The sequence below is a fragment of the Anas platyrhynchos genome, chromosome 27, assembly GCF_047663525.1.
Source record: "Anas platyrhynchos isolate ZD024472 breed Pekin duck chromosome 27, IASCAAS_PekinDuck_T2T, whole genome shotgun sequence".
NCBI lineage: Eukaryota > Metazoa > Chordata > Aves > Anseriformes > Anatidae > Anas > Anas platyrhynchos.
Genome location: NC_092613.1, coordinates 4032255 through 4049312, shown reverse-complemented (window position 1 = coordinate 4049312; position 17058 = coordinate 4032255). Strand labels below are relative to the sequence as shown.

At 60.5% G+C, this 17058-nt stretch overlaps 1 long non-coding RNA gene across 3 annotated transcripts; it reads left to right on the top strand.

Moving 5' to 3' along the window:
- Positions 1–1489: 1489 nt before the first annotated feature.
- LOC101791673 (uncharacterized) lies at positions 1490–15556 on the top strand. Of its 3 annotated transcripts, XR_005261103.2 has the most exons (5): positions 1490–1700; positions 2064–2363; positions 3510–4125; positions 9157–9418; positions 14415–15556. It is a non-coding gene; the product is annotated as an uncharacterized lncRNA (long non-coding RNA). The 3 variants fall into 3 exon arrangements; XR_011805068.1 differs by lacking the exon at positions 14415–15556 and having other exon boundaries at positions 3510–4073; positions 9157–14408; XR_011805067.1 differs by lacking the exon at positions 14415–15556 and having other exon boundaries at positions 9157–14408.
- The last annotated feature ends 1502 nt before the right edge of the window (positions 15557–17058 follow it).

Genomic DNA, 17058 nt, shown 5'->3' with positions numbered 1-17058 from the left:
TCTCCCCGGGCAGCCGGGATGGATGGAGACCCCCCCCAAAAAAAAGATCCCCAGTTTGTGGGGTGCCCAGTGCCCAGTTTGGGGGTTCCCGGTTTAAGGGTGTGTGTCCCGGGTGGGGGGTGGGGGGGGGCACACTCTGCTTTGTGCCCCCCAGGGCGGTTTTGGGGTTTTGGGGTGGCGCCGAGGGGTTTTGGTGGCGCTTTGGGGTTGAGCGTCGGGGCTCTCCGCTGGGTGAAGCGCGGTGCTTTTATTTGCTGTTAACCCCCCCCCCCATAAAAAAAAAAATAAAAAAAAAAATCCTCTGATCCCCTTCTGGAGGCACCCGGCAGCAGGTGCTCCGTCCCCAGGGAGGGGTGGAAGCGCCGTGTTTCAGATTTCAGCGCGGAAATGTTGGAAGAATAGGATTGGGGGCGGAGGGGTGAGCGTGGCTGGGCTGGGGGGGGGCTGGCGAGCGGCCCCGAGGTCTGGGAAGGTTTTGGGGCTTGGTTCTGCCCCGGGGGGGGCTTTGTTCTGAATCCGTGCTGTCTGCTTTGGGGTGCCTTAGGGCAGTGTGGAATGGGAGCCACATCAGCTCTCCGGGTCTGCCAGGACCCTAAAAAACAGCCCCCGGCTGTGCCAAGCATCTGGGGGCTCGTGGTGGGTTTTGGGGGAATACAGGGAAATGCAGAGCTCCCAGCCATGAGGGTCTGCCGAATTCCCCCAAACTCCTGCAGAAACCCCAATGGTGAATTTCGTGGGAAGTCTGACTTGGGTGCTTGGACCCCCCTGCCTCAAAGGGTTGAAATCTGGTGTTAGGAGCTGAACCTTAGGCTGTATGGTGCTGAATTCAATTTTCAGGCAGGTTTTTGTTTTAAAAAAATCATCCTTAACAACGTGAAGCCCGGCAGCGTTGGTGTCTGCGTGCGCAAAACTTCGGCGGGGCAGGTTTGCGACATGGCAAGAACCAAACCCAGCTGCGCAAGGCTCGTGGCACCTCTTGCTAAACGCTGCTTGGATTTAACCCCCCCTGCAAACTCCCTTGGCGCCTCCTGTCTGAAACACAACCAAAGCCGTGTCCCTTTCTGAAAAATGAATGCAAAGGAGGGGAAAAAAGCCCTGCGAGGAGCCGACCCCTTTCCAAATGCCTGCCAGCGGAGGCATTGCCCCGTTTGCAGCGCTGCATTTTGGGGCTGAGCCCGGCTGCAGCTCCCTGAGATGGCGACCGCGCTGCGTCCCCTCCAGCCGAGGGCCTTGCACCCAGGTAAGGTGCTGCTTGCAAGCCCCACACATTATTATTTTTTTGGCTAAAATCAGCATTCCCCTTTAGCAGGCGGCCCCAGCCAAGCACCGTGTGCTGCGGTGCCTTCGGCTGCCCCAAACCTGCCCATGGGCATGCTCGGGCTTCCCCTCTTTGCTGCGAGCCCGGCGAGGAATTTGGTTTCTGTCCCTGGCTGAGGACTGCTGTTATTAATATCCCTCCCTCGTTATTTCTTCTGCGCCGCCGGTGAGTGGCTGTAACCGGAGAGCAGTGCCGGGAGGGGGGCGCGAACAACCGAGGCTATCGGTTCTCGGTCCCCGAAACTTTTGGCGATTTCTTGCTCACCCCTGGGGAGGGCTCTGGGGGCTGCCTTCACGGTGGTTTTGCACCCAGGGGCTGCTCTGCGTGGGTCGCTCGGTGTTCGAAGCAAAGCCGCGGCCGTCTCCAAAAAATCCCCGGCCAGGTGCGCCCCGCAGCCGGGAGCGGTGCTGGGATGGGAAGCTGCGTGCAGCGGGGGGAAATTGGGAAGTGGCTTTTTTTAGGGGTAAAAGGGGGATTTTTTTTGTTGTTCTGAGCAAGTTTGGGAGGACAGAGGGTGGCTTGCTGGGGGGAGGGTTGTGGGAGGAAGGGAAGTGGCCTGGCAGCGCACCACGGAGAGCTCTGCGCAAATGGTGACCCGCGGGGGGGACGTGGGGCAGTGCCCCCTGCCCCGAGCTCCCCGTGCTGAAAGGAGGGGGGCTGAGCGCTGGGGGGGCTGCTCCGAGCTGGGCAGAGCCGCACCTGGCTGTTGCCATCCTGCCGCTTGTTTTCACTTTTGTTTCTGCAGCTTTCCAGGCTGAAAGCCAGAAGAGACGCTGCCGCCGAGGCGGGGTTTGGGAGCGGGACCGGCGAGGTTTGTGTTGTGCAGTTTGCAAAAACATTGCAAAATGCAAAAAATTCTGCAATTCAACATGCAAAAATCTGTAAAAAAAAACCGCTCAACAATTCCGCAGTGAGCCCAGAAAGCAAAAACAGCTGGAAGTGGTGCTACCAGAAGGGGGGTTTTTCTCCCCCTCCTGGGTGAGCGCAGTGCGGGGGCTCCACGTGCGCCGTGCCGGGCTGGGGTGAGCAACCCCAAATAACCCAGGTGAGCCAACCGAGCTGGGAGACCCCTTGGGACAAGGGTGGGGGTGTCCCCAGCCTGGTCCTTGTCACCCCGTCACGGGTTTGGGATGGGCACTGTGGGAGGGGATGGGGCCTTTGTTTCCCCTCCGGGCTTTGTTCCCTGTTGATCAGATCCCCCATGTGGCCGAGCGGCCCTGTACCCACTGAGGCCGGCTGTAATTTGTTCAAACCTCTCCTTCCTCCTCGCCCTCCGGGGCAGGTTTATCCCTGAGTTCCTGGAACTTCAATCTGGGGACAAATTCCTGCAGCACCCGATAAGTTATAGGCTCGGTGCTTCTGCTTTTGAGAGTCCTGAGCGTGCAGGATGCGGGGACGTCTGCACCATGCGGGGCAGGCAGGGGACATGTGTGCATTGCTGATTATCCCGATTTTTCTAGCCAATATTTCCAGGGAAATAATCATTACCTGCTTCTTCACTGCACTGATCGCCTGCTATCGCCCTGCCTTGGGGGGGGACACGGGAGGCACAGTGTCCCCTTGTCCCATGCCCACCCTGTCCCAGCGAGTGCCACCAAGCCCCACAAAGCCATGCTGGGGATTTGGGTGCCTAATTCCCCCTAATTTCCCTGGGAAAAGGGAATCCAGATCCTCTAAGGCAGCTCTGGAAAAATATCCCAGCCCATGTCGCTGGGTAATTGGAAGGCTACCGGAATAATTATTTGTCACCTCAAAAGCCCTCTTGAACAAGTTTAATTAATCCTCGTGGTCCTGGGCCTTGTGGAGACGGGTGTGATTGTCCTCATGGCACCCAAACGTGTGGATCAGAGGGTCTGGGATTTTGGGGGGCTGTGTCCAGCACCAAAGAGCTCCTCTCTCCTGCGGTGGTGCCCGGCTGTGGGGTGTGGGGTGCTGCGGGGTCCTTCATGGGGTGGGGGGCTCAGCATCGCTGCTCGCTGGGACTTTTTTGGCTGGGGGGGTCCTCTGCTGCACCCCGAGCGCTGAGCATCCCCCTGCACCGTCCTGTTCTGGTGCTACGAGAGGCAGCCCCCCTCCTGTGCCTGCGGGGACCTCGCGTTTCCAGCTGGTTTTACCCCAAAGCTGCTCGAGCAGCGGTGGCTGCACAAAGAAGGGCCAAGGTAATTAACCACCTTCGTTAATTCTTGCTCAGGGTGATAAGGTGAGCGTCACGCCGGCCCTGACTTTCTCAAGGCACTGCGGGGCCTGAACTCTTCCTCCCCATGGAGCTCCTGTCCCAGGAGAGCATCACCGGGGCACAGCGTCCTCACCCTCCTGGGGTGACTTCTCCATGTCCTGAAGAGCTCCCAGCGGATAAGAAACATTTCTCCTCCCTCCACAAAGCAGGGGAGCTTGCCCAGACCCTTTGGGGGAGCACCAGGACCGGAGACCCCCAAATCTGATACCCAAATGAGAAACCTTCCCCTGCCTGCACCGTGGAAAGGCAGCGCCATCACCTCGGAGCTTCCTCGCAAATCCCTGCTGCAATATTTATGACCGGCTGCAATCAATAATTAACCCCTGGGAGGGAAAGGGCCTGAGCGCTGGGGTGAAGGGTGCTGTGGGTGTGCTCGAGGTCTATGCCCAGCCCAGGCTGGGGCAAGGTTGGAAGGGAAGGAAGGGAAAATCCTGAAGCAGCCCTCCAGCGCCAAGGGGCTGGGCTGACGGAGAGCACACGTGCCCTTTGTGCCTGGAAGGAAGGGGCCAAATCTGTCAGGTGCTGCCTTGTTTTGAAAGCTCTGTTGGGAAGCTACCCTGGGGACGGCTCGGTGAGGAGTCACGGGGTTCCCTGCAGCACTCGCTGCCTTTTTGTGTTTGCAACCGGCTGGCGATGGGGCTGGATCCCTGCCTGTGGGAGTGGGGTGGTGAGGAGAGGGTCTGCTCGGAGGGGTCCCTGCCCCCAGGCTGGGGGCTGCCTGCCTGTGTGGTCTGCACAGCCCCCTCAGTGTAAATGTGCACAGAACCCCCTAAAACATGGATCGGGGTGAGGCACAGGAGGTGTGTGTTGTGGGACGGGCTGGTGGGGACAGAGAGTGGCTCCTGCTCACGTGGGGATGTGCGGCTGTGGCCAGGGTGTGTGGGTGCGCACCCCAAACTGCTGGCACCCCTGGGGACACATCCCAGGCTGGCACCCATGCTTGGCTGCAGCCGGCTTCAGTTTAACCTGAGTGGCCCAGCGGGTGCCACCCCACTGTCCCCATCCCTCGGGATGGCGAGGGCACATTTTGGGTATTTCGGACAGGGCAGGGAGCTGCTCCAGCTCGGTGCGCTCGGACAACCGGAGAGCCCCTCGGTGGAGCCATCCCGGGGGGGGCTCCTGCACCCCGTTGGCTGCCCAGCGCCCCGCAGGCAGGTGCCCCACGCTGTTTGGCCACCGGCCGTGCCACCTTGGTGGCCTGGGGTCGGGGGGGGGGCTGCTCCTTTTGGGCCCCTGGCGGGGCTGTGGGAAGCGCTGGGGCTGCGCCATGGCTGGGGGAGCCCCGCGGCGCACAATGGCCTTTTGTCCGCGCGCTGCCCGGGAACACGCCGCCATCCCAGCTTCCCAGTAACATGAAACCTCCTCCGGGCTGCCTGCTGAGCACAAAGCCCAGTGCTGGGTTGAGGGGGGGGCTGCCTTGGCCCCTTCCCAGCTCGCCCCGCGCTTTGGAGCCGTGTCCCGAGCGTGCTGGGGCTCAGGTGTGCGTGCGGCCACCGGCCCAGCCGGGGTCCTGCCTCGCCTCGCTCTTGCCCCAAAGGGTTGGTGTAAATCAGGGAGCACCGGGAGCTGAGCCTCGTGCCACCCCCTGCCCACGGCAGCAACCTCACAGGGATGTGGCCCTCGGCCATCAGTGGGGGCCCCGGCATCTCCTTCACCCCCCAGCCCCTCATCTGTGGGCTGAGAGCTCCCCAACACCGCTCGCCAACCCTCCCTGGGGACACAAGAGCTCATGTTGGGTGAGGAAATACCTGCACCCCCCCCTCCAGCCCCCAAATCCCTCTCCCCCACAGCCCCAGGGCTGGGGACTAACAAAGCCTTGTAAAAAAAAAAAAAATCCAGGGAGGAAACGCTGTAAATCATTAACGGGGAACGCAGGAGGAGAATGCGAGGGGTCATTAATTGAGGGCTTGCTGTCTGGCTCGCACGGGGGGGGGGCGGGGGGGGGGGGGGGCTGCCGGCCTTATTTTTTTTTAATCAAGGTATTTTATTGCAAGTGGCACGGCCAAACTAAACAGGGCAGCAGAGAAGCCAGCAGCAGCATCCTAGGGGGGATCAGGGGCAACGTGGGAGGTGCTGCAAGGGGTGGGGGCACGGGGGGCAAGGGGTGGGGGACCCTGGTGCAGGGGGCTGCAGGGGGCTGGGGGATGTGCTGCATGGCACTCGGGGCAAGGGACAGGGGACACATTTTTCCTGCTCTTCAGCAGGGCTGGCTCCTCCATCCCTGGGTTATCTCGAGTCCCCACAGGCACTGTAGGGTGCAGAAGGGCTCCCCCCCCCCGGTCCCCTGCTTGCCCCAAGTGGAAAAGCCACCTGGAGTTGTCCCCAGGGGCACCCAGATTTTGGGGCCGGCACCACAGGGAGCTCAGGGACAGGACACCCAGCTCAGGGCACGGGCTCGGGGCCACTTTTCCTTCCCTGTGGGTTTTTTCTCTCTGCATTCCCCTGGGCGAGGACACCCCCGGCGCTGTCCCCACTACGAGCACTCCGATGGCTTCTCCTGGTGCGCTCGCTGCCCGTGACCCCGAGCCCACTGTGACCCAAGGGGAACGTGCTGGGGCTGGGGGGGCTGCTCCTTGCCGGGGCTCCCCGTGAGCATCCTGCCCAGCCAAATCCCTCGACGCTTTCCTTTTTACTCAGCTCCGGTTGGAAAAGCACCAGGGGCCGGGGGACTTCCCTGGGTGCCCGTGACTCAGGTGCTGCTCACGCCTGACTCAGCCGCTGGCGGCGGCCCCGCTGCGGGGGCTTGGGGTGGCCACGGAGGCTGAAGGAGGAGGAGGAGGAGGAGGAGGAGGAGGAGGAGGCGATGCTGGAGGTGATGGAGCAGGGACGGAGCTGAGCTGGCTTCGGGTGTGAGCCAGAGCAGCCCCGCTTTTGGGTGCCGTGCCTCGTGGGCCCCTTTTTTGGGTGCTTTGCAGGGAGGTGGGTGGCGGTGGGTGGTGGGTTTGGCACCGGCTGGGACCAAAAATGAGGCGAAACGCGGCGTGGCCGGGCGGGACGAGGCGTCCTGCACCAACCCAGCCGGTGCCCCCAGCACCAGAGGGCAGGATACGGCCCCCCCAGGGGCAGCTTTATTTTTTTTTTGGGGGGGGGGGGGGAGGCTGGGGGTGGCACGGATCCTGGCGACCCTGGCTGCGCCCCCGAGGCTGGGGCCGGTGGCACCGCGGATCCCTGCTGCCATCTAACGGGGATAGGAGAGCCCGCAGCCGGGCTGGGGCTTTGTAGGGCGGGGGGGGGGGGGGGGGAAACTGAGGCACGCAGGAGGCTGGGGTGGGGGGGTGGGGGAGCCCAGGTGCCCCCTTTAAAAGCAGGGTGGGCAGGAGTTGGCCCTGCCCCACAGCCTGCCCTATGGGGCTCTGTGGGGTCGGGGTGAGGCTCAGCACCCTGCGGGGGGAGCGGGATGGTGCTGGGGTGGGGGGGAGCTGCTGGGGGGGGGGACGGACTTTTGGCTGGGTCCCCTTGGCCCCAGCTCCCCCCAGGCACAGGGAAGGATTGGGGGGGGGGGTGGTGGCGATGCTGCAGTGCCTGGGGCTGAGCCATATGGGTGCCCTGATTTTTTTGCCTTTTTGCCCCCCCCCGTGGAGCGTGTCCCCCCCAGCAGGGGACACCCCAGGCACGTGGCGTGTCCCTGACCCCGTCCCAAGGGAGACGTGACACCCAGCGGGGCCAGGGGATTAGGGCCGGCTATAACGGGGCCGGGTGGGCACTGCCTGTTCCCAGCTCCAGTTACACCTCCGGGGGGGGGGCTCAGCTTTCAACCAGCACAGACACACGAGCAGGGGGACGAGGGGGGGAGAGCTGAGGGGCTGGGGGGGGGCTCTGCAAGGCCGCAAGCTGCAGTGGGGCTGAGCATCGCACCCCTCTGTGTCCCCAAACTGGGGAGCAGGTCACCGGGGGGGTCCCCGCACTGTTGTGGTCCCCCCCCATCCATCACCCGAGCGGCTCGGTGGGGGTGTGCGAGGCTGTCAGCCGCCTTCCTCGCCGGCTCGGGGGGGGTGATTAATTGCTTGCTTAGCAACTACTAATCAGGATGGAGGTGCTGGAGCCCGACGAGGCGTCCCCTCGGAGGGGAGCGTCACGACGGCGGGTGCTGGGGGGCGGCTCGGCGTGACTTGGAGCAGGGAGAGGGAAGAGATTTTTTTCCTGCCCCGATGCCCCCAGAGCCCCTCTTTTGGGGGAGAAAGGAGCCCGAAACGATGTGGCTGTGGGCCGGCAGCTGAACGTTGTCCTTAAATAAAAGCACAGATTCGGGGGGTACCTGGAGGTCCCTGCTGCGCTTGGGTAGAGCGCGTGCAGCCCGTGGGCTGGGAGCGGGGGATTTTCCCCAGGGATTTTGGGAAGGCTCCTGGTTGGGAGTGCTGGAGGAGCTGGCTCATGTCCCTGCTGCCTGTGGGTGACCCTTGTGGGGGATATCCGTGCCCCCACGCTGTGTGGCGGGGCAGGGGGAGCTGCTCCCCATCCCCAGAGCAGCTGGGTGCCAGGCAGCAGGCAACCCCAAATCCCTTCCTCCCTTTCTCACAAGGCTGGATCCATCCCGCTGCACGGCTGCAGTGAGGGCGGCAGCCACAGGAAGGCACTGGTGGCTTTTGCTGGAAATTTGGGGCTGCGAGATGCCGGGTCCAGATCTGGGACCGATGCGCTGGTGCGGGGAGCGTGGCTGCGGGATGCGGTGTGCAGCCCCCTGGGGGGGAGCACCTGGGGGATGGGAGTGACAGGGGGGGTTTTGGTAGTGATGCCTGCTCCAGGGGGGGCTCTGGGCTGGGTCCCCCCAGGCTGGGTGCTGGCACCAGGTCCCTGGGGGTAGGGAGCCCAGCCTGGGCTGGCAGCGCTCCTGCAGAAGCCACCCGAAACCACCTCGGGACCTGGCCAAGGCTGAATCGATCCCGGGCGCGCAGATTTCCCCGGATCCATTTTCACCACTCAGCAGAGACCAAAGCGCTGTGCCGAGCCCCCTCCCCTGCTGCTCACCAGCCCCCTCCTCTCTGCCCACCACCGAAACGCCTCACAGCAGGGCCCAGCACCCAGCATCACCCCCCAGGGGTGGGGGAGGCTTTTCGGGACCCTGCTACAACCAATGCATTGGGGAATCCCCCCCAGGCCCCCTTATTGGGGTGCACAGAGCTGCAGTGCCCCAGCTGGGGGGCTGGAGGGTGAGGGCTGGCTGATGGAGGCAGGCTTCGTGTTCAGGCTTTTATTTTTTTTTATTATTTTTTATGATTATTAATTGGCTTACGATGTGAGGAACCGTGAAATCTGGGCCATGTTTTATTATAGCTCGTATCACGCTGGACAAGATGGGATTAATTAAACGCGTGCTGCTGCTCGAGCGTGGGCTTGTCCCCGGGCGGCGGTGGTTAACGCGCCCTGGGCCACCAACTGGGGGGGGGAGAGGGGGTTTCTGCTTTTTGTCCTGTCCCTGTGTGCCCTGGTGTACCTGGTGGTGTCCCCTCCCTGCCCCTAGGGCTGGCACTGCTGGGCACATCTGGGTGCCAGGACATCTGGGTGCCAGGACGTCTCGGGGCACCCCCCCGAGCAAGGGCTTGATTTATTGCCTGGGGATGGATTGGGTCCGAAGGGTGATTTTTATTTGTGTGTTCATTTTCAGAGCCACGTTGGAACAGTCTGCCTGTAGGAAGCTCTTCTCTCCGCCTCGAAAGCATCCTCGGCTGATGCTGCTGTCCCTAAACTTAGAGGCGCAGCGCTGACGAGCTCCCTGCGAGGGCTGCAACTTCAGCAAAGCACCACGGAAAAAAGGAAAAGGCTGCTGGGGGGAGCCGCTGCTGCCTGAAAGCTGGAGGGATGCTGAGCTGTGAGCGGGTCCTGGGCTGGGGCAGGGGGCCCACGCTGCCCCAAAATGTTCCTTGGAGGTGGGTTCCTCCAGGGCTGCCTGCTTTGGGGGATGCACCTGGCTGGGCTGCTCCGTCCCCGGGACCTGGTGGTGCTGCCAGGGCTGGGAAAGTGAAAAAGCCAGCAGCAATAAAACTTCAATTTAAGTTTTCCCAATAAAACTGGGAAGCTGCCCATGTGGGATGAAGGAGGGCAGTCGTGGCCAGGCCCCTGCCCTGCTCGCCCCTGTGGAGCATCACCAAATTCCCCCAGCCCCAAGCCCGCATCCTGCCCCGTGCTGTCCCCGGACGCACTGGGGTGACCCCGGGACACCTCGCATTGCCTCAGAGAAACTGCAGGTTTTTTATTATAAAAATACAATAGTGTATTTAAATTAAAAGCGTGTTTAACTATTAACACTGCACGCGGCAGCACCTAACAGATGGCTTTTCAAACGCAGCTGAGGGGCTGCCCAGTGGGGACCTGTGCTGGGGTTTGGTCGCGCATCCCTTTCCGTGTGGTGCTCGCCTGTCCCCATGCGTCTTCCACCCCGTTGTGCCCCTACAGCAACTTCCCCACTGAAGCCACCCTTAGGGCTGTGCCATCCCCTCTGGGTCCCGCTAGGAAAGTCCCGTGGGGCTGGGACTGCTGCTTGTTGTCAAATAATGCTGGTGGAGGCACTACAGCGATGCTCCAAGCCCCGGGGGATGGATGCCTCTGCTTTCCTTCAATGTTGTGCAGCTGAACGGGGCTGGGGCTCCTCCAAAAGCAGATTTCTTGCACGGGGTGGGACACGATGCCCCGATACCTCCCCAGTGCAGCCCCTCTCGTTGCAGCACCTGATTGAGGAGCGATGTAATTACTGCAAAGGCAAATCCGTGCCGGCCCTGCCTGCTTGGTCTCGCTCCAAGGAAGGCAGCGTTTCCTTGCAAAGTACGGGGCCATGAATATTTCATGCCTGAGGAGGATATTTCTTTCAGGAGGATGTCGCATGAATTATGGAGGAGCTGGGAGGAGCAGGCGGGCGCTATTTTGGCAGGGCCAGCTCCCACAGAGGGGCTCGGTGCTGCCGTGGTGCTGCCCTGGTGCCGGGGGTCCCGAGTGGCAGAGGGGGGCTCGGGGCAAGGCTGCCCTCATGGGGAGGTGCAGCCCTGTCCTGATGCAGGGCTCTTCGCTTCCAAGCAGAGCAGGTTGGTGCCTGTGTAGTGAACGGGGAAGCTCTGCACGAGGTTGGGTTTGGGAAGAGCATCGCAGCCGATGGCTTGGGGACCCTTGGGAGAGGCACCAGGGCTCCCCAGGTAGCTGGAGGGGAGCAGCACGGCAGTCGCAGCCATTCCCTGCTCCACGCAGCCCTCCTGGCTCTTCCTCATCTCCTGTGCGTCCTCACGACCTGCTGCGGGCTCAGGATGCTGCTGCTCAGCACTGGCTCCCCCCAGCACCCTGCGCCTCTCCCAGCGCGATGTGCTGCTCCCGCTCTGCCCCATCCCCTCGGGTGTCCTGCTGCCTGTCTGCTCCGGCAGGGCTGGGGGGAATTAACTCTGCACCACCAGAGGCTTTCGTGTTCGTTAAAACATAAAGATTTTCCTCTAATTGTCCTGTTGGTGCAGGGGAAGTGTGTGCTGTCTGGCCGTCACAGTTAATTTTACCACCAAATGTGCTCTCTCCTTCTTCTGGCTCCTTTTTTTTTTTTTTCTTTTCTTTTTTTTTCTTTAAAGAGAGATTCCAGCTGCCCACAGGAACAGTAGGTGGAAAAAACCTTCCCGCATCCACGTGGAAGCCCAAGCAGAGCTGAGCTCCCCTTTTTTTGGGAACCTCCCCAGGCCTGGGGAACGGTGCCTGGGGAATGGTGCTGGCCTCCCGGGATGTGGCATACCAGGTCCGCAGATGCCCAGTGCCAAGCCGGGCTCTTGCTGCCAGATGAAACTCCTAAAAATAAGATGGGAATAAAAGCCCCCACTCGCTGCCACCGGCTCTGCTTTAACTGCAGATTAAAGTGGTTTCTGCTTCGTGCAATGGCCCAAAATAGGCGGCAGTGCTAATGACATTAGTGCTGCTGGCTTGTTAGGCAGCTCCGCGGCTTGGGTCCTGCTCCGGGTCCCTCTGGGGCTTGATCCTTGCTGGCCTCGTGCCTTCGGAGCAGGACGGCAGCTTCGGCTCCCAGCTACAGCCAGGAGGGAAGAGAGGGGCCGGGAGGGTCATTTGTGGCGTGGCTTTTCTTGTTTTTCTATCATTTAGACCCAAAATTTGGAGTAACCGCCTACCCAAACCAGCCCCAGCCACATCACTGGGTCTGAGCTGAGCGAACTCTCGCCCTCTGACAAAGAGTCCTCCAAAACCAATAAATCCACCACGACTATTAGTTTTATTTTATTTACTTTATTTTATTTTTAAGGACTCTTTAAGGGGTGTTAGCACTGGGCGAGGACTGGCCGGGTGTCAGCGGGGAGGCAGCGGCAGCGTGCTGCGGGCGCTTGCTGTCGCTCAGCGTTAGCTGGGGAAGCGTCAAAGCCACCACTGCTGCGTGGCCCCATGCTCATGGCGCAGAAAACCTCGTTCCTCTAAAAAAAATCCCTTCTTTCTTTTCCCTATTGGCTTTCTAAGGAGGGTGGGAGCAACCTGGGGAGGCAGGGGGGTGAGAGCTGGGTCCGCTTGCCATTGTTCTTTGCATTTGGGAACGTGTTCAGCCTCTGATACTGTTAGGAAGGGGGGTAAAAAAAAATAAAAATCAATGTGTTTTGTCCAAGTGTTAGCCTGGGCAGACACGGACAGACCTGGAACCTTGTTTGGAGCATCGCAGCCCACCTTGTGCTGGCGTCGGGTAAAATAACCTGGTGCCTTTTGTGCCACCGAGCGCTCAGCTCACGCAGGTTGGCAGCTGGGTTTTGAGGGATCCCCAGCAACCTGGGCAGCATCTCCTCTTGTCCTTGCCTGTGAGCCATCGTTGTGGCTGGGATGGGACCGATTCACCCAATTTGGCTTCCTTCCTGCTCTCCTGGGCACGTGTGTGGGGTTCAAGCCGTGCTCCCAGACCCCATTCCCCTTCCCAGCGCGGCTGTGCCAGGGCAGCAGCCACAAGAGGGAAGCAAAACATCGCTCAAAGGCTGGAGCCAGCTGAAAGCTGCTGGGTGGGGGTGGAAAAGGAAAAGGGGCATTTATGGGTTATGGCTTTGGTCCCCGGGCAGTGCTCGGTGTGCTGGGCATGGCCTGGCTGGGCACACCGCGTGGGCGCAGGTTTTGGGGTGAGCGCGGAGCGCATGGGGGGCGGCTGATGGCAGAGACAAAGTGTTGCAAAGCGTGGGATGAAACCTCAGCACAATCCCTGCCCTGCACGCTGGATTCGTGGGCTCATTCCTATCGGGGAATTCAGCTTTGTTCCTTCACTGAGCCAAACTCGGTGCTGCTGGAGCCTCTGGTTCAGACCCTGCGATGCCCCAGGGTGTTTTTGCTGCTGTTTGAGCCCAGAGGTGCACCGAGCTGTGCCGGCCTCTGCCCAGCACCTCGGGGTGCTCAGTGGGGTGCAGGGTGGCTCTGCTGGGTGCTGCTGGCTCTGGTTTTGTTGGCTCTCCTGCCATTAGGTGGGAGTGTTGCAGAAGAAAAGAGCGCGGGTGCTTCCATCGCTGGGTTGGGAGCGCAGCTCCAGCACCGCTGTGCCGTGAAACCCAGGCACCGTTCCTTTGTCCTCCTTCACTATGGGGACAAAGAGGCACAAGGAGGGATTTTTTTAGGCTGAATGTGTGCAGGAGAGAGGAATAAACCCCAAGAAGTGGCTCTAGCATTGCAGCTGGAGGGGGTTTGGCCAGGGATGGGCATCGCTGCCAAGCAGCGGAGCTTGCTGTGGCCCTCGGCTGCTCGCAGAGGAGCAGGTTTGGGACCCCCAGGCTCACCCCGTCCCCTCAGTTCTGGCATGGGGGGCTTGGGGAGAAGCCCACGAGCCTAGGGAGGTCCCCTCCTCAGTGGTCTCCAGCAAAGAGGCAGGCTGGGGCCTCAAGCAGCATTTTCCTGGGGGTCCTGCATCGGCTGGGCAGGACGCGGGCTCCAGGGTTCTGGAAAACTGCTGGAGGGGGCTTGGAGCCCCCCAAAATGGGGAGGTTGTTGGGCTGGGGGGGCTGCCAGGGGGCTGGCACAGCCGCAGCAGCCTTCCTCGCGAGGAGGAGGGGTTGTGGCTCACAGCCTGCAGACGAATCATCCCTCTTTCATTGCTAATTCCTCCCCGCAAGCCCGGATGGGCTGCCTTTTTTCTCCCCCCACCCCTCCCATTTCTTTAAAATGCAACTCTTTCCATCAAAATCTGGTTAGTCATGAAGCGTATAATGAGTTTTATATATATTTAAAATGGTCTGACATTCGGCATCCCATTATCCCCACTCCTCGAGAGAAACATGGACTCGATGTGTGAGTGTTGATCCAATAAGAGCGCAGTCAGTACCATTTTCGCTCTCTGAAATATCCATATCTATTACCCATATTCATGTGCTGTTTGTGTGTAGGAGTCTCTTTCTTGTGGAAAGAAATCCAAGGCTGTTTCTTTTTTTTTATTTTTTTTTTCCTCGGGCCTATAATTTATGTATTTTTTGGGCACGCTGAATTATTTTGCTTGTTTTTGTTTTGCAATTTTTTTTTCCCCTCCTTTCTTCAGTAAATCACAGCTCAGCCTCTAATTACCCAGCGCAGGAAAGCTTCAACGTCTCTTTTGCGAGTGGTTTTTGTGCCTTCAGCTGGCAAACAGCTGCGAGGGGCTGCGGGGGTGAGCCCGGGGTGCCCCGCTGGGCGCAGGCCCCGTGGTTGCTGAAATCCATCCCGAGAGCCTGCGAACTTCCAGCGGAGACTTTTCCGGCTCTCTGTCCTCGCTCTGAGGTTCATCGCTGCCTGACGTCAGTGAAAACCTTCCTTTTGCTGAAAAAAAAAAATCAACAAAAAAAACAACAAAGCAAAAACCCAACAATCGCCTCCCCAGGGAGCAGGACAAAAGTGTCAGCGTGTTCTTCTGTGTTTCTTTCCCTCTGAAATCTTTCTCCTCCTCCTCTTCTTTTCTCACAGATCGGACTTTGGCTTCCTCCTGCGTCACCAGCACCGCCGGGGAGCCCTTGCCCTGCCTGCAGCCCTCCCTCTCTGCTCCTCCTGGCCACGTTTCCCCCAGGGACCATTGGTGACACCCAAAAAGCATCCCCGGCTCCCCGTCCCACCCTGCAAACCCATTTTTCTTTAAATCCACAGGAAAACAGCTCTTGCTGGGACTTCTGCTTTTTAATTGTGGAGATATTACAGCTAATTGCGGTTCTATTAATATTTCACTTTGAATTAAAGATTTATTCTCCCCACCCTCCCAACCAGCGGGGAACGAAGCCCAAGGCAGCGCTGGGAGCGCACAGCTCACGGACAGCAGGGGCCGGGCGCGCTTCCCGTGCCTGCGCCTCCTTGGCCTGAGTGACCCACGGAGAGGAAGGAGGAGGAGGTGGCTCGGCCATAAATTATTCAGGCACTTCTGCAGAGCCGAGCCGGTGAGTCCAGTCCATAAGATGCGGTTTCGTGTTTTCTCCTATCTTGGAAAAATAAAATAAAGCTCGCAAGCAGCGCGTCTCTCCCCGGTTGCGCCCGGTGATGCTGGCGGTGGACGCGGTGACCTTCCCGGCTGGAGGGGAGCCAGGCTGGCTGCTGCTCGGGCAGGGGCTGTCCTCCTGCTCCGCTGCCTGCAGGCTGCTGGGGAGAAGGGGAAGCATCGGCTGCTGGCCCCAATCCTGCCCCGAGCTCCTGGGGCTGGGGATGTGCTCCTGTCCCTGCTGTGCCGTGGGGTCAGCGCGTGCCAGAGCCCTGGAGGGTCAGGGTAAGGGTGCTGGTGCTGGCGGAGGTGCTGGAGCTCTTTGCAGCCCCTGGATGGAGGTGAGTGCGGAGCTGGGGCTGGGGGGTGTTCCTCCAACCCTTCCAGGACGGGACAGGCAGCGACTTGTTTAATTCCTCCTGCTTTGAGGCTGACGGAGCCGTATTGATCCCGCAGAGGATGGCTCTGCATCCATTTGCTGGCAGTATTGACCTCTCCCGAAGTATCTGATCATCTTTGGAAGGACCCTGACCCGAGGACACGCACTGACTGCGGCAGCAACCTTTGGGGGATGAGCAGAGCTGCTCTTGGGATGGCCCCAGGCACACACGAGGTAACCCCACACATGTGCTGCTCTCCCGTTATCCCCGGGCTGTCCCCTGCCTGCCCCCGGTGCTCGCACCCTCCCCGCTCGCCGTGCCCTTTCCCATCGTGCTGGGAATCTCAGCGGCATCGGGCTGAGCTGGGGTTTCTAAATGTTAATTGTAATTTGACATTCGTGATGGTGACACGAGCGCTGATGATATTTTGGCTCCTGGCTGAGGGCGGGGAGGAGATGGTGAGAGATGGAGATGTGCGCTCCGTGAGGCTCGGGGAAAAGAGGGGAGATGCTGCTGGCTGCGGGAGCATCCCCCGGACCTCACCTCCTGGCTCCCCAGGGCTGGGGGGGCTGGATATGAATATTTTCCATCAGAGCTTTCCCACAGGTGGAGGAGGAGCTGTCAGCCCCATGGGAAGCTGCTGCTCCTCACTGCTTTTTCGGTGACTTCATTTGATACAGTGGCTTTTCCCCCACAGTAGCACAGGTGGAGGAAAGGAGGGAAGTGCCCAAAGTCCTGCCTCACCCCGTGGCTCCAATGTCCCTGTTTGTGCCAGATCGTGGTGGCTGCACCAGGGCGATGAGCACCGAGCACCCCCAGATGCTGGAGCAGCTCGGGTGATGCAGAAGCCCAGGTTCCTGTGTGATTTAGCTCAGAGACCTCCCCAGAAATTCCTCGGGACCTGGGCAAAGCAGAGCAGCTTGGCTGCGTGTCCCTGCGCCTCGGGCCGTGCTGGGGCACAGCCTTGTCCGGTGCAGTAAGACTCCAATCCTTCTTCGAGAAGCCCTCGTTTCACCTCGAAGGCAGAGCACGTGTCTCTGAAATCCCCCTGCAGTGGAGGCTTCGCCCAACCCAGAGCAGTGAGGATAAAGCTGACCTCGGGGCACCTCCGAGAGCTCCTTTTGGTGAGGGGATTTGTGCCCGGCTTATCCCACGGGGGCTGCAGCCCCCTCAGCCCTGGCTTTGTGTGTGCCCAGGGTCTGCCCCAAGGCTCTTCTGTGCTGGGGCAGGTGGGGGGCTCCTGGCCTCCCCCAGGGCTTGGTGATCCTGGGCACTGATGGGTACAGACCCTGCTCCTGCCCGTGCATTTCTGCTGGTGAATTGAGCCAAATAACCCCTGGGCGCATCCTTGCCCTGGCAGTTGGGGTGGAAAATCCTCACTGCTCCACCTGTGCACCCCTAAACATCCCTGGGACAGACGTGTCCTGCATCAGCCTGTTTTTTCTCAGCCTCTTCTTGAGAACCTTTTGGAGATAGCTCACAGCCCCCAAGGACAGAAAGCCGCTGTCCTGGAGCCCTTCTTGGGGCTGGGACGTTGCTGCTGGGGGGGCACAGCACAGCTCCATCCCCATCAGCTGCAGCACAAGCAAGACGCAGGGGTCCTTTTGCCTGGGTTTCTGGGGATGGCATCGGTACTGGTGCAGATGAGGGCTGAACACCGTGTGTGCACACATGGGGGGGGGTTGGAGGGGCCCGTGTGCCTCCCAGGGCCGCCCTCCCCAGCACCAGAGCAGAATGACAATGCCGACTGCTCCAGCTCTCGCTG